The sequence below is a fragment of the Elephantulus edwardii genome, unplaced genomic scaffold, assembly GCF_000299155.1.
Source record: "Elephantulus edwardii isolate Elephantulus edwardi_28Jun2011 unplaced genomic scaffold, EleEdw1.0 scaffold00014, whole genome shotgun sequence".
NCBI lineage: Eukaryota > Metazoa > Chordata > Mammalia > Macroscelidea > Macroscelididae > Elephantulus > Elephantulus edwardii.
In genome coordinates this window covers 771,615-784,979 of record NW_006399764.1, presented here as the reverse complement: position 1 = coordinate 784,979, position 13,365 = coordinate 771,615, and the positions used below count along the sequence as shown (strand labels likewise).

General features: G+C 37.8%; 1 pseudogene; it reads left to right on the top strand.

Annotated features, from left to right (window-relative positions):
• The first annotated feature begins 1,009 nt into the window (after nt 1-1,009).
• Nucleotides 1,010-13,365, top strand: part of LOC102870058 — a 60,232-nt pseudogene continuing 47,876 nt past the window's right edge.

The following is a 13,365-nucleotide window of genomic DNA, read 5'->3' as shown; positions in this document are numbered from 1 at the left end:
TCCACCATGTAGCCCTCGCTCTAGTCTCCTGTGATGACAGAAATACCTAGTTATACATCTCTTTTAAACAGTTTTCTCCCTCCTCTGTTTCAGTGCAGTATACATTATTGAACCCATCTTACTCAGTCTCTCCCCAACCCCAAGGACAGTCCCATTCTACAACAGTGGCATCATGTAATATTTGTCCTTTTGTGACTGGGATATTTCACTCAGCATAATGTTCTCCAGAGTCAACCATTTTGAATAATATTGCATGAGTTCCTTGTTTTTTAATGCAGCATAGTATTCCATTGTGCGAATATACCACAGCTTCTCTAGCCATTCGTTTGTTGATGGGCACTTGGGTTGTTTCCAACTCCTTGCTATTGTGAACAAAGCTGCAATAAACATGGGTGTGCAATTATAGAAAAAAAAACACATGGGTGTGCATTATCTCTGTTTTCTATCAACGACCTTAAAATATGTTCTTCCTTTCTTACATTTCTTATGCTGGCAGCCTGGGGACTTACGGTGTCACGTGACTCTACTTCCCTTCCATTCACTGTCTCATGTTTTCATTATTAACTATATGGTTTGATTATTAACTACCAAGTACAATTCCTGGAAGCAAGAGTGGCATCCACTTCCTAAACAGCATGCCTCTGGAAACTCTATGAACTTTGATAAATGTTGATAGTTATAGAAAGGCTTCAAGCCTTTTGTTCGTAAAGTCACTATGAGTTGTGCTCAACTCAAAGGCAATCAACTACAACATAACAGTTTCAACTCAATGGTACATAAGAACAAATAACAAATGTGAGCCTAAGATCATGTATTCTAGGCCTTTATGTCCCACATCGTTATGGGGCCTATTGCAAACTTAAGAATAAATCCAGACAGCCACCTCTGGATGCAGCACTGTTAATTTTATTATGTAAGTTCCCCTAAAGCAATTATTTATTGATATCTATTTGAGGTCTTCCAGCCTAACTCTTGGTCAATTCTTTTGGTCTTTCTCTGAACACTTATAATGAGGGAATTTGTGTCCCGGATGAATCCCAACATCCACGAAAGGTGAGAATCTTAGCACAGAACCACCACTGCTCCCCAGGATTAATGGAGATAACAAAACTAAGATCATAATCTTTCGGCCAGGCTACCATTTTAGATTTCTTTTGAAAGTGACAGCTGAATCTACATTAAACCTTAGTCATTCCATTTTCATTTACTAAAGTAGTATTTATCTTCCATTTAAAGTCATGAGTAGCCTGACCTCTTCTCCTTCAGGGATAATGCTTTGAAGCACAAAGATAAGAAAATACAATCAAAGATGATTCTGTCGTTTCAAGTGAATTATGTATGTGTACCTGTAAGCCTCTCCACACACACACCCCTCTAGTACCAAAAAAATTCAATTTAATCATTCTTCTGCAAAACACGAAATCTCTTAACATCAGTGAGAACATCAATGAGGTTACTGAGGATTCTGGAAGGAAAACCATTCCATGTCTGTATAAAATTAAGCAATAGACAAAATGTAGCCTTCCACAGGAAGTAATATGGGAGGCAGCTTTCTGTTAAATGTATAGATCACTTATTAGAGGTGTGACTATAGAGAAGTTACGTAGTCATTCTAGGCCTCATTTGTCTTGGCCAAAAAATGGGGACAAAAATACCTGTCCTCTCTCTCTTTTTGTCCTAAGGGTCAAACATTAGCTATGTGAAAATGCTGTATAACACTTCCAGGGATTGGAAAGACTTGTGATTGAATTCTTTTCTTATGATGAGGGGAAACTACTTTTTCTTTCCCAGGCAGCTTTATTCCTCTTCTGCTTAGTTTCCTTATGGAGTGAGTAGGGAGTGTTTGAGTTGGGCCTGAAATAGAGCTTACATTGTCTATTACTATAAATGTTTGTCACCAGGAAAACATTTTCAAAGCATACTCCTCTTTTGCATAATAATTGCTCTTGTTGTTAGTTGTTGTGGAGTACATTCCAACTCCTGGTAACTTTACTTAAGTTTGTTTGAAAGATGATATTAGAAAAATCACTAAATAATTTCAAAATTAGTTCCATTTAATTGCAGCTCCATTTATTTACCAATGTTAATCTATTTGGACACTTGAAAAAAGAATATGCAGTAAGACAAGTATGGGGCTTTTTTTCTTAGAAAAGCAGATCAAATGAGAGAAAGCAAGAAACTTTGAAAAACAAAACAAAATTGCACAACCTACTTTTCATGAAATGGTTCAAATAAGAAGCAAATCGCTGTTGCTCTCATTTAAATAGCTCAGCAATATCTAAAAGGAAAGAGTCATATGCTTGTTTTTGTACCACTTATCTCAGATTTCCCTTTCAGGAACACTTTTGAAAATAGAAATAATGTCAGTGATAGCTTCATCTCATGTTCTGGAAAAATAGAGCAGAAAATTACCCACCACCGATGCATTGGATACAGAACTGCCTAAATTATTCAAACAAACCATCACACCTATATTTTCACTGGCTTTTGAATGATTCTCTTTGATATGAATTAGTACTCTATAGTGAGCACTCAGCTCTAATCCCCACTGCCCTTCATTTATCTGAATTTTCGACTTTACAGTTCTGTTTATCTATCACAGAATTGTCAAAGCCCTAGTTAATCTGTTAGCTACCATGTGGAAAGGCTTATGTCGACTGTTTTCAATGGACTTACCTAGCAAAGGGATTTAGTGTCTTTCATTCATTCAATAATTTGGAAACACTGGACAATCCCTTGGATGGTAAGATTATGCTAAACACGAGGTGGGGGATGGGAAGAGATAAAACCGTAACAGTTATCTCACTCAGGAGTGTCACAACCTAGCTTATGTAAAAAAAAAAATTACTATATACATATAGAGAACCAGTGATAGCTAGCTAGACAGATAGATAGACAGAAAGAGATAAAGAGACAGACAAATACATAGATAAGGATGGATGGATGGATGGATGGATGGATGGATGGATGGATGGTTATATAGATAAATGATAGATGATAGATAGATAGATAGATAGATAGATAGATAGATAGATAGATAGATAATGGATGAATAGATGGATGAAGGATGGATGGATGGATGTAGATAGATAGATAGATAGATAATGGATGGATGAATAGATAGATAGATAATAGATAATGGATGGATTGATGGATGGATGGATGGATGATTCATTTATAGATGATAGCTAGATAGATAGATAAGATAAGGGCTACAGAGAGTCTTTAACTTTTTGTAGTTAAAATACTCGGCTGTTAAGCAAGAAAAGCCAGCGGCTTTGAGATCTACTTCTGAAAAATTGCCCATTGAAAATCCCATGGAGCACAATGCTACTTTGATGAACATGGAGTTGTCATGAGTCAGAATCGATGAAGGGCACTTGGGTTTTATTTACCATTATTTTGGTTATATAATGTTTCTGTAACAGAAAGTAAGGAAAACCATTAGGGAGCTCTGGTAGCTTAGTTGTAAGGAGTTGCTGTTCAAAGGCATGATGTTCAAGTCTGTCAGTTACTCTACGAAAAGATACGCAATCTGAAAACTCACCAGGGGGTCAGCTATGGGTAGGTTCTGACTCAACGTAACATAAAGAAAGACCACAATAAATGGTTTTAACCAACAGACATTTACTCTCACAGGTTGTTGTTGCTGCTGTTGTATGCCACTGAGTGGGAACCAAGCCATAGTACATCACACAGGAGATTACCTAGCTACCTGCAGGGTAACTGGTAGATTTGAACCATGTGCCTTTGAGTTTGCAGCACAGCTGCATCCAGAGTGCCAACGATAGGGAAAGACTTTCTGTGTCCTTGTCTCCTTTTAGCACCTTGTGACACCTACATGCCCAGGGTTACTTGGAGAGCTTCCTATGTCTTGTCCTTGCTAACATAATGGCCTTGGATCTGATCCTGACTCTTCCTGCTTGGTTCACTGAAGCACCTGCTTAATTCTCTCTCCTTTTATCTCTTGTACGACAAACTGCATAGTGGGCTAAAGCCCAAGAAAGTGTCCCTTATGTCAGAACAGGGCTGTGATTTAACGTAAGGTGTTTGCAAGTCTCCTTTTTACAATTTTCAGTCATTTTTACAATTGATAGGCTTATTGGATCATGGGAATCATAACCTAACTTTCACATGGCATCATCTTTTCATCCAAAACACTGAGAATCATGGCCCAATCCAGAAAATACAAGTTTTAAAAGAACACTTCTCAATCCAATATAGCCATAATTTAGAGGAGCTTGATAATTAGAAGAGCCTAATAGTTGAGAAGGACAAAATTAATTAAGCCAGCTCACAGCTTATTGACCACACTTAGATGAGTTCTCCTCCATGAGCCTCTATTTACTCATTTGTTTTTAAATTATGGATACTATCAAAAGATATTTACAAAGATTGAAGCAGTTATATTTCTGATACCTGATGTCATGCCCAAAGAACATGACAATCTAAGGAAAGGTAGGTTTATGCCTCTATGTCCTAACTCACCAGAGAGTGCACACACTGATGAAAATATACAAAGACCAGAGGAGAACAAATAGAGTGTGTTAGTTATTTAAGCAGAATAGAGAAAGAAAAGGCCATTTACCATGACTCACATTCGGCAGAAATTCAAAGGCAGGCTTTTGTTTTCATAGTCACCCACAAGCTGACTCCATGCACTAAGAAAGACCACCCCATGTTCCATAGGGCTTTTAAGCCTTGCCTTCCAAGGTGCCTCCAGGCAGGTTCCAATGTCAACCTTTTGGCTTAACCGTACGTATTCATATGGACTTCTCAAAGGCAGGTAGGAAGTGTAAAAGCTTTAAAGTAGATGAAAGGAAAGCTTCAGTTACACTCCTATTGGAGGTAGTTGCTAATAAGAAGGTGAATGCAGGCTAGCTGAAAGTAGAGTAGTCTATGTGCTCTGTTTGGGAAAAATAGACATCATCCCCCAGTTGAGTTAGAAGCAGAAGTAGATACTAGGAAATCTACATGTTCTTGATCAAATCTTGGCTAATTGTTATAGAGGTGGTTATTAGGTTTCCTGGACTGGTTGTTGAAGATATTGTGGGCCAGAATTCTATTTTTACATTGTGGTCCAGCCATTGTCTATTAGTATATTCAGAAATTCATATAACAGGGCAATTGGTTTCTACAGCACAGATATCAGAAGCTATGGTGTTACTTTAACCCTCATGACCCAAAAGTGTAGCATACTATTTGCATGTAATTTTTTTTTTCTTTCATGAAGGGAGGGCCACTTGTAGGCACCACTTTGGAGTCAGCATAGGCACTCACCTCCCATGCTATTAACCGCCTCTGAAAACCTACTGGAGGGTCAGCTACAGGTCGGTTCTGACTCAAAGGTATACAACAACAACACAGGTAGACATGAATCTGGGACAGCTGGAGAGAGTCTTGTATATAGCCGAGAGATGTGGAGTGAAAAGATAGCCAGCTATGAGAAACAGGGACATCCACATTTTCATCATAGTGCAGGGCTTTTCCCAAGCTGCCTGCCCATGGTTGGAGTTGTCTTCTCCAGCATTCACTGGGAAGTGATCTCCCTAGAGCTGTCCTCTCTGATCTTATTCTTCTCTAAGTCATATATTGTTTCATGCTAATAATCTACAACCCTATTTCATGAAGCGTTTGCAATAAATTCAATCTTTTGGGGCAAGTATCATTTTCTAATATTAACTCTCTCCTTTTATTAATACTTGTTCCCTGGTATTGAGAAATGTGAACAGTAAGTGCCCTTTTCACTGGTTTCACTCATCTGTTAAGTATCTAGGGGCTAGTACTTCAATCAATACAAGCAATCTTTCAGAATTAAATTGCCCTCTGTTAGGGAGCCAGAGGAAATATCTTCAGATGATTAAATACTTTGTGTTTTTCTCCATTTCCTTCATACCATTCTTCTGGAACAAATGCTTATTTGGGGGCTAATTTAAATACCACATAAGAATGTTTGTAACTATCTTCAGTCAATATAAAATCATAGGTATTCCAGGGAAAGTGGGCAATTTTTTATTTCTAGAAACATTATTACTTTTTGGAACGTTTCTTTAATATTGGTAAAGCAAATCATACTAAATGTGTAGGAGACCTAGGCTTTAAATAACATCTGTGATGACTGATTAGTTAAGGGAAGTGTAAGTCTCTGCTGAAAACTCCGCTCATTGCTTATCTAGAGAAAGAAGAATACTCTCAGTATCAGGTAGACTATCTAACACTAATCCTGCTCACCCCCATTCCCACCAGAGCTGGCATTTGATTTCCCTACCTGTGGTGATCAGGAACAGAACATTACTGTCATTGTGGGAGTGTATCATAGTGTTTGGGTAGAAAGAAAACAGAATTATTATGATAATCTGAGCTCCGTGATCCTGGAAAACAGCAACAACTGAAAAAATACCCCATCATTTTATGTATTGGGAAATAGTTTAGTAAAAAGAACCCTACTCTTTCCTATGTGCCATAGATAAAGTTCATTGATACTATTTTGAATGTCCATAGCAAGGTCAGAATATCTGGAAAATTCACATTTGTTGAAGAAGAAAAAGACAAAACCAACCCCAAAACCAAATACAACCTGAGCATCCTCGGAGCTTTCCCTTTATATCGTCTTAAAGATCTCACCCCTCTGCCTGCTTTGGAATATCCGCTAACTGCAAGTGAAGATGACTGACTTCCTTATAAGCTCTACGTAAGCTCACTGTGTGTGTTCTCATTAGAGGGTTCTTTATCTCCGCAACAAATGTTGTTGTTGTTGTTGTTGTTGTTGTTGTTGTTGTTGTTGTTGTTATGTGCCATCAAGTCGTTTGCGACTCATAGCGACCCTATGTACAAGAGCTCTAAATGCTGTTCTATCCTGTGCCAACCTAGCCATCTCAAACACACTTATTCCCACCACTCCAGTCACAGAGTCGATCCATCTCACCAAAGGTCTTCCTCTCCTTCGCTTCCTCTCCACTCTGCCAAACATGATGTCCCTTTCTAAGGACCAGTCCTTTCTTGCAACATGCCCAAAGTATGTCAGATGAAGCTTCAGAATCCTTTACTCCAGGGAACACTCTGGCTTCACCCTCTCCAGGACAAACCTATTTGTTCTCCTAGCAGTCCATGGTATATTCAACACTCTTCTCCAGCACCACAGCTCAAAGGCATCAATCCTCTTTCTATCAGCCCTATTCACTGTCCAACTCTCTGATGCATAGCACATAACTGCGAAGACTATAGCCCGATCAGGCGCACCTTAGTCTCCAGCCTGACATCGTTGCTCTTCAGTACTCTTGAGAGGTCCCTCACAGCCGACTTTCCCAGTGCAATTTGTCTCCTGGTTTCCTGGCTGCTGTTACCAAGAGTGTTGACTGTGGAGCCAAGTAAATGAAAACTGTTAACTATCTCAATCTCCTCACCATCCATGCTGATGCTGCCAGTTGGCCCAGTGGTTAGAATCTTTGTTTTCTTGACGTTTAGCTTCAGTCCATATAGGAGGCTGTAGTCCTTGATCTTCTACAGCAAGCGCCTCAGGTCCTCCTCATTTTCAGCAACAAATGTTAGAGAACTGAAAAGGCACAAAGGGATCAGTAGGTAACCACAGAGGATGTGATTGCTGGGGCAGCTACCATTGATAGGTCTGGGGGAACTAAGATCAGAAATGGGCATTACTAAAACTTAAAAGATTGGAGAAAAGACTCTTCTTGAGACCTTTGATAATTATGTGTCGGAAATTGAGGCATATCATCAACTCGTCCAGGATCACAGAGTCCAGATTGTCATAATAATTGTTTATACACAATAAAATTCTTAATGCTTAATAGTAATGAAATTAGTGCCCCTTGTTGTGTTGTTGTTGTTGTTGTTGTTGTTGTTACGTGCCATTAAGTTGCCTGCAACTCATAGCGATCCCTATGTACAAAAGCTCTGAAAGTTGCCCTGTCCTGAGCCAGACTCACTCAGATACATCTAATCCCATTGCCCCAGCTATCGGGCCAATCCATCTCATCCATGGTCTTCCTCTCCTGCACTGTCTCTCCACCCTTCCAGGCATGATGTCCTTCTCCAAGGAATGGTCCCTCCTGGCCATGTGCCCAAAGTATGCGAGATGAAGGGAGCTTCAGAATCCTAGCCTCCAAGGACAAACTTGATTTTACCTTCTCCAAGACAGACCTATTTGTCTTCTGGTGATCCATGGTAGGTATTATACCCTTCTCCAGTATCACAACTCAAAGACATCAATTTTTCTTCTGTCATCTTCCGTCATTGTCCAGACCTCTGAGGCACAGCATGTAATTGTGAAGATCATGGCCTGAGTACGTATTCTATAATGGGCCATATAATACCTAAAACGTATAGTGGCAGCTCAAAGTATGGCTCAAAAACTCCTGGGATCCTCAAGACTCCCTTGGGGGCTCTGCAAAGTCTAAAGCAATTTTGTACAAGTGCTAAGAAGTTCTTTTTCTTTCCAACATGTTGACATGCAAAATTTATAGTTATGATATTAAATCAATCATGGCTAAAACTGCTGGCCCTAACACAAACCAAGATAATGTCATCAAAATAAAAACGTAAAAATAGTAATTTTATTCATTTTTAGAGAGAAAACATAGCAAGTTTTACTTAAGAACGTCTTTACAGATGCTCTGCTGGAAAAGGAAGGACACTCTCCTCCTGTATCTGTCAGATCCAATTTGATGGTACACATAAAAAATAATAAAATAAAATAAAAAATTTAAAAAAGAATGTCTTTAATAAATCAGTAAAATTAATCATTTTATTACATTTTACATCATGAGTACTCATCTTGCTAATGTTGTGTATGATAAAACAAGAGATACATTTAAAGTATGTCTGTTGCAGACTGAATTTTGATGGTTGTCTCAAGGAAAAGCATGTGTGAGATTACTTGAGCTGCAGTCTGATCTTGTGGTTTCTTTTTTTTTCATGAAACACCATTTGTAATTGAATAGACAGCTGGCAGACAAACGATGGTTGTCAGACTCTGGTATTTGACAGATATTTTCTTGAAAATGAACAAAGCAAACATGCCACTTCAAGAAAAATAACTAACAATATTTGTGGTCACTGATAACATTTGAACTTTCAAGTGAAGGATAGAATTTTGAAAAACTTGTATCTACCACCATAAGCTTGACAGCTTTTCAATATGTTAGGATTTTTTTTCTATCAGATCTAGGTAACTCTAACAAATGTTTATTTTTCAATATATATATTCTATAGTAAAACCATCAACATTTGGAAGACTCTCATAACTCAATACACTAATATTTCCAAATAACTTTCATACAGTAGCTACATGAGCGAAAGATCTGCTCAAAGTGCAAACTAGATGAATAGACTTCAATGCTATAAAGTACAAAATGTTCAAGTTTTGATCTAAGATTCTAGACTGACACCATTTAGACTTCACCATTTATTGAGTCTGAGTGAACTACTGAAAAAAACTATTCACAATTATCTGAAAAAATCTGCAAGAATATCCTTCTCTGTGCAGGCCACATTTTCTCCATGTACTTTAAACAAATGGATTGCAACAGAGCAAATGTAGAGGCATCTATGTAAATCCATAGTTTTCTTTTATAATACAAAAAGTTGATATGATTATACCAGTTTGAAGATTAAAGTGAGTGAGCCACAGGGCTTTTTTTAAATTACTCGCTATAAATCTGAGAGTTGGATAATGAATAAAGCTGACAGAAGAAGAATTGATGACTTTGAATTGTGTTAGAGAAGAGCATTAAATATCCCATGGACTGCCAAGAAAATTAACATATCTTTATGCTTTATATCCCATTAAAATGGCTTAAGTAGGGGAAAGATTAAAAAAAAAGTTTATATGAGTTGGGAACAACCTCAAGGCATCTAACAGTAACAATAAAGGAGTCTTGAGTCAAAAACTTTGAAAGATGCAAAGAAATAGAAAAGTATGATACATACTTTCAAATCTGTTATCTGAGTTTGAATGATGTAAGTGGTTTGTCATATGCCCTACTCAGTGGCTCTGTGGATGAAAGGCCTAGAAAAAGCTTCTTTTTTTAGTATTTTTTTTTATTTTATTTCATTATTTTTTGTGTGTACCGTCAAATCAGATCTGACTGATACAGGAGGAGATTGTTCCTCCTCCAGCAGAGCATCTGGTGGATTTGAACTGTGTACCTCTGAGATTGCAGTGCAGCTTCTTGCCACTAGGCCTAGAAAAAGCTTCTTAAAAGATCATAGTCAAAGGGAGCTCTGGTGGCCTAATGGCAAGAAGCTACACTGCAGTCCCAGAGGCGCATGGTTCAAGTCCACCAGATGCTCTGCTGGAGAAGGAGGGGCAATCTCCTCCTGTACCAGTCAGATACAATTTGACAGTACACACAGAAAAAAAAAACCCCACAATAAAATAAAATAAAGAGGAGAAATAAAATAAAGAGGGTGGAAGAAAAGTGCAACAGTGAATGAATGGGAATCCAAAGTCTCTGTAAATTTTTATTAAAATGAATAATAAATTTTAAAAAAAAAAGAAGGAAAAGATCATAGTCAACAAAACCCTGTGAAACCACTCTTCCATGTACAGCTAGGGGTCATTATAAGTCAGAATCAACTCAACAGAAAAGGTCTGATTTTTTTGGGGGTCCTTTTTCACTCACTCTTAAAAATTTTTAAATTAAAAAATATAATTTTTTTATATTTTCAAATGAAATGGATGATATTTGTGAAGGAAATTTTATTACTATAGTAATAAAATGGCTTTGTTTCGCCAGCATTAATGGTACACCTAGCATAGACACACAGTCCCCAATACCAGGAGGAAGCCAGTGCCTTGCTCACGCCACTGTTCTCATTCACAAAAAAAAGTGATCAACAGAATATGGAAAATATAGAACAATATCACTAATACCACTTGCAAGTAAAACCTTAATGAAGATTAATCTGAAAATGGCTAGAGCAATACATCAACAGAGAATTACCAGAAATTCAAGGTGAATTTAGAAGAGATTGTAGTACCAGGAATATCACTGCTAATGTCAGATCTTGACTGAAAGCAGAGAACACCAGAAGAATGTCTATTTACGATTTATCAGCTGTTTAAATGTATATGACTATGTGGATCATATAACAAATTAAGGCTAACTTTAAAAAGAATTGAAATCCCAAAACACGTAATGCACTCATTTGAAACCTATGTTTAGACCAAGAAGCTGTTGTCCAGAGCAAAGGAATGCTGCATGGTGTAAAATAAAGCAAGCTGTGCAGCAGAGCTGTATATTTCCTCCGTATCTATTCAATCTCAATGTCAAGCAAATCAGTCAACAAGCTGGGCTTTCTAAAGAAGAATGTGGCACTAGGATAAGAAAATCCATCAACAATCTATATTATACAGATAACAAAAACTTGTTTGCCAAAAGTGAAAAGGACTTGAAATACTTGTAGAAGAGCAAAAGACTATAACCAATGGAATACTATGCAGCCCTGAAAAACAAAGAACTCAGTAAATATTAGACAAAATGGGTGACCTTGAAGGACATTATGCTTAGTGAGATAGCTCAATCACAAAAGGACAAATACTGCATAATGCCACTGTTATAAAGCGAGACTGACATGGGAATTGGGGGGAAATTAAAAAAAATAGAGGATAAATAATGAACACTGCTTTGGAACAGATAAGGGAAAGAACTGTTTAAAAGGAAAATATGATGAGGCATTATTTGCATGGCAACAGTCCAGTATAAGAGGTGCACAGCAAAACGGACCTGGGAGGGAGAAAATTGTACAACAGTGAAGGAACTTTTTTAAGAGAAAAGAAAACTGGGGAGGGGAGGAGGTATGGAGATAAATGTGCAAGAATGAATGACTGGAAATCCAAGTTTTCTGTAACTGTTGTTCAAATCATAATAAAAAATTATTTCTATTTTAAAAAATGATGTAGGAAATGTACACTCACTCTTCACTTATGAAGAAGCTTGAGCTCCAATGACCAAGCCATTTGGCAAAAATCATTATTATGCACAGAAGATGGCTACACCACATCCCAAAAAGGTGGCTATTATCACTTGACGGCCAAATCATGTTCCATGACTGCCGAATGACATACTTGCATACCTATCAAACCACTGAGATTGTGGCCCAACCAGAACCTTCACCATCACAACCAGGCTTGCCTTCAATTTGCCCTTTGTCATCTGTCACTATCACACTTATGTCATTAATATGCACAATATCTAGATAGCAAATTTTTTTTGCTATAGTTGTAAATGTGAAATATCAGATAATGAGATAGTAACAAAGCAAAAAGTAGGTAGAAAACTTTGGAGAAAGACCAGTTACACAGAACCTGACAATGAGGGTTATTATTAAAAAATAAAAATATTAGCTTTTGGGATGATTAACATTCAACTATGTTCACCTCTCTTCTCTCACTTGAGATAAATTTTTAATGTATTAAATTTGCATAATTCATCATTCCCAACTTATATGTTTTTTTTTCCTGACAGCTAGCTAACTAAAGATTGCAGAGGGGAAAGGAAAAAAAAAAAGATTGCAGAGGAGACTTATATGTTTTTTTTGTCCTGACAGCTAGCTAACTAAAGATTGCAGAGGGGAAAGGAAAAAAAAAAGATTGCAGAGGAGACTGAAGTGCTGTGTTGGAATGTGTTCTGTCCAAACAATAAGCCACTTTTATACCCCCTGGACAATACATCTTTGTTTCTAGCTGGGAAGGAGTAGAGTGGTCGAACTTAGCCATTCTCCTCCCCAGCAAGGCAACTTGGCCCCTCACAAAGACAATACTTCGAAGTTCATGTTGAGATTTTACTCCCTCTTCCAGACATTTTGGGGGGTGGGGGGGTGGGAAATGATAGACTGGGACTCTTCAGAAATTCTGTTTCTGGAAAATGTCTTTCCCTTACTCCATCCTTACTTTGTAACCTGGCTTATAATGGGCCCTCCATTTTTGTAGCACACTTTTCAAAAACAAATATAACCTGGTCTAATCTTTCTAGGGCCTGGATCTGCTTACACAGCAGGAAGAACAAAGCCACCAACTTTTACATAGCCAAGCTAATCATGGCAGTGTGTTCAAATAACTTGAGTTTTAAGTTTTTTTTCCCTTGGCAGAGTAATATCAAGTCAAAATGGGACAAGATATTTAATATTTAACACTAAGCTTTAAAAAAAATCCTGCTATCGGGGAGCTCTGGTGGCCTAGTGGCAAGGAGCTGCAACTACAATCCCAGAGGCACACGGTTCGAATCCACCAGATGCTCTGCCGGGAAAAGGAGGGCCAATCTCCTCCTGTACCAGTCAGATCTGATTTGACAGTACACTCACACAAAAATAAAAAAATAAAAATAAAATAAAAATAAAAAAATCCTG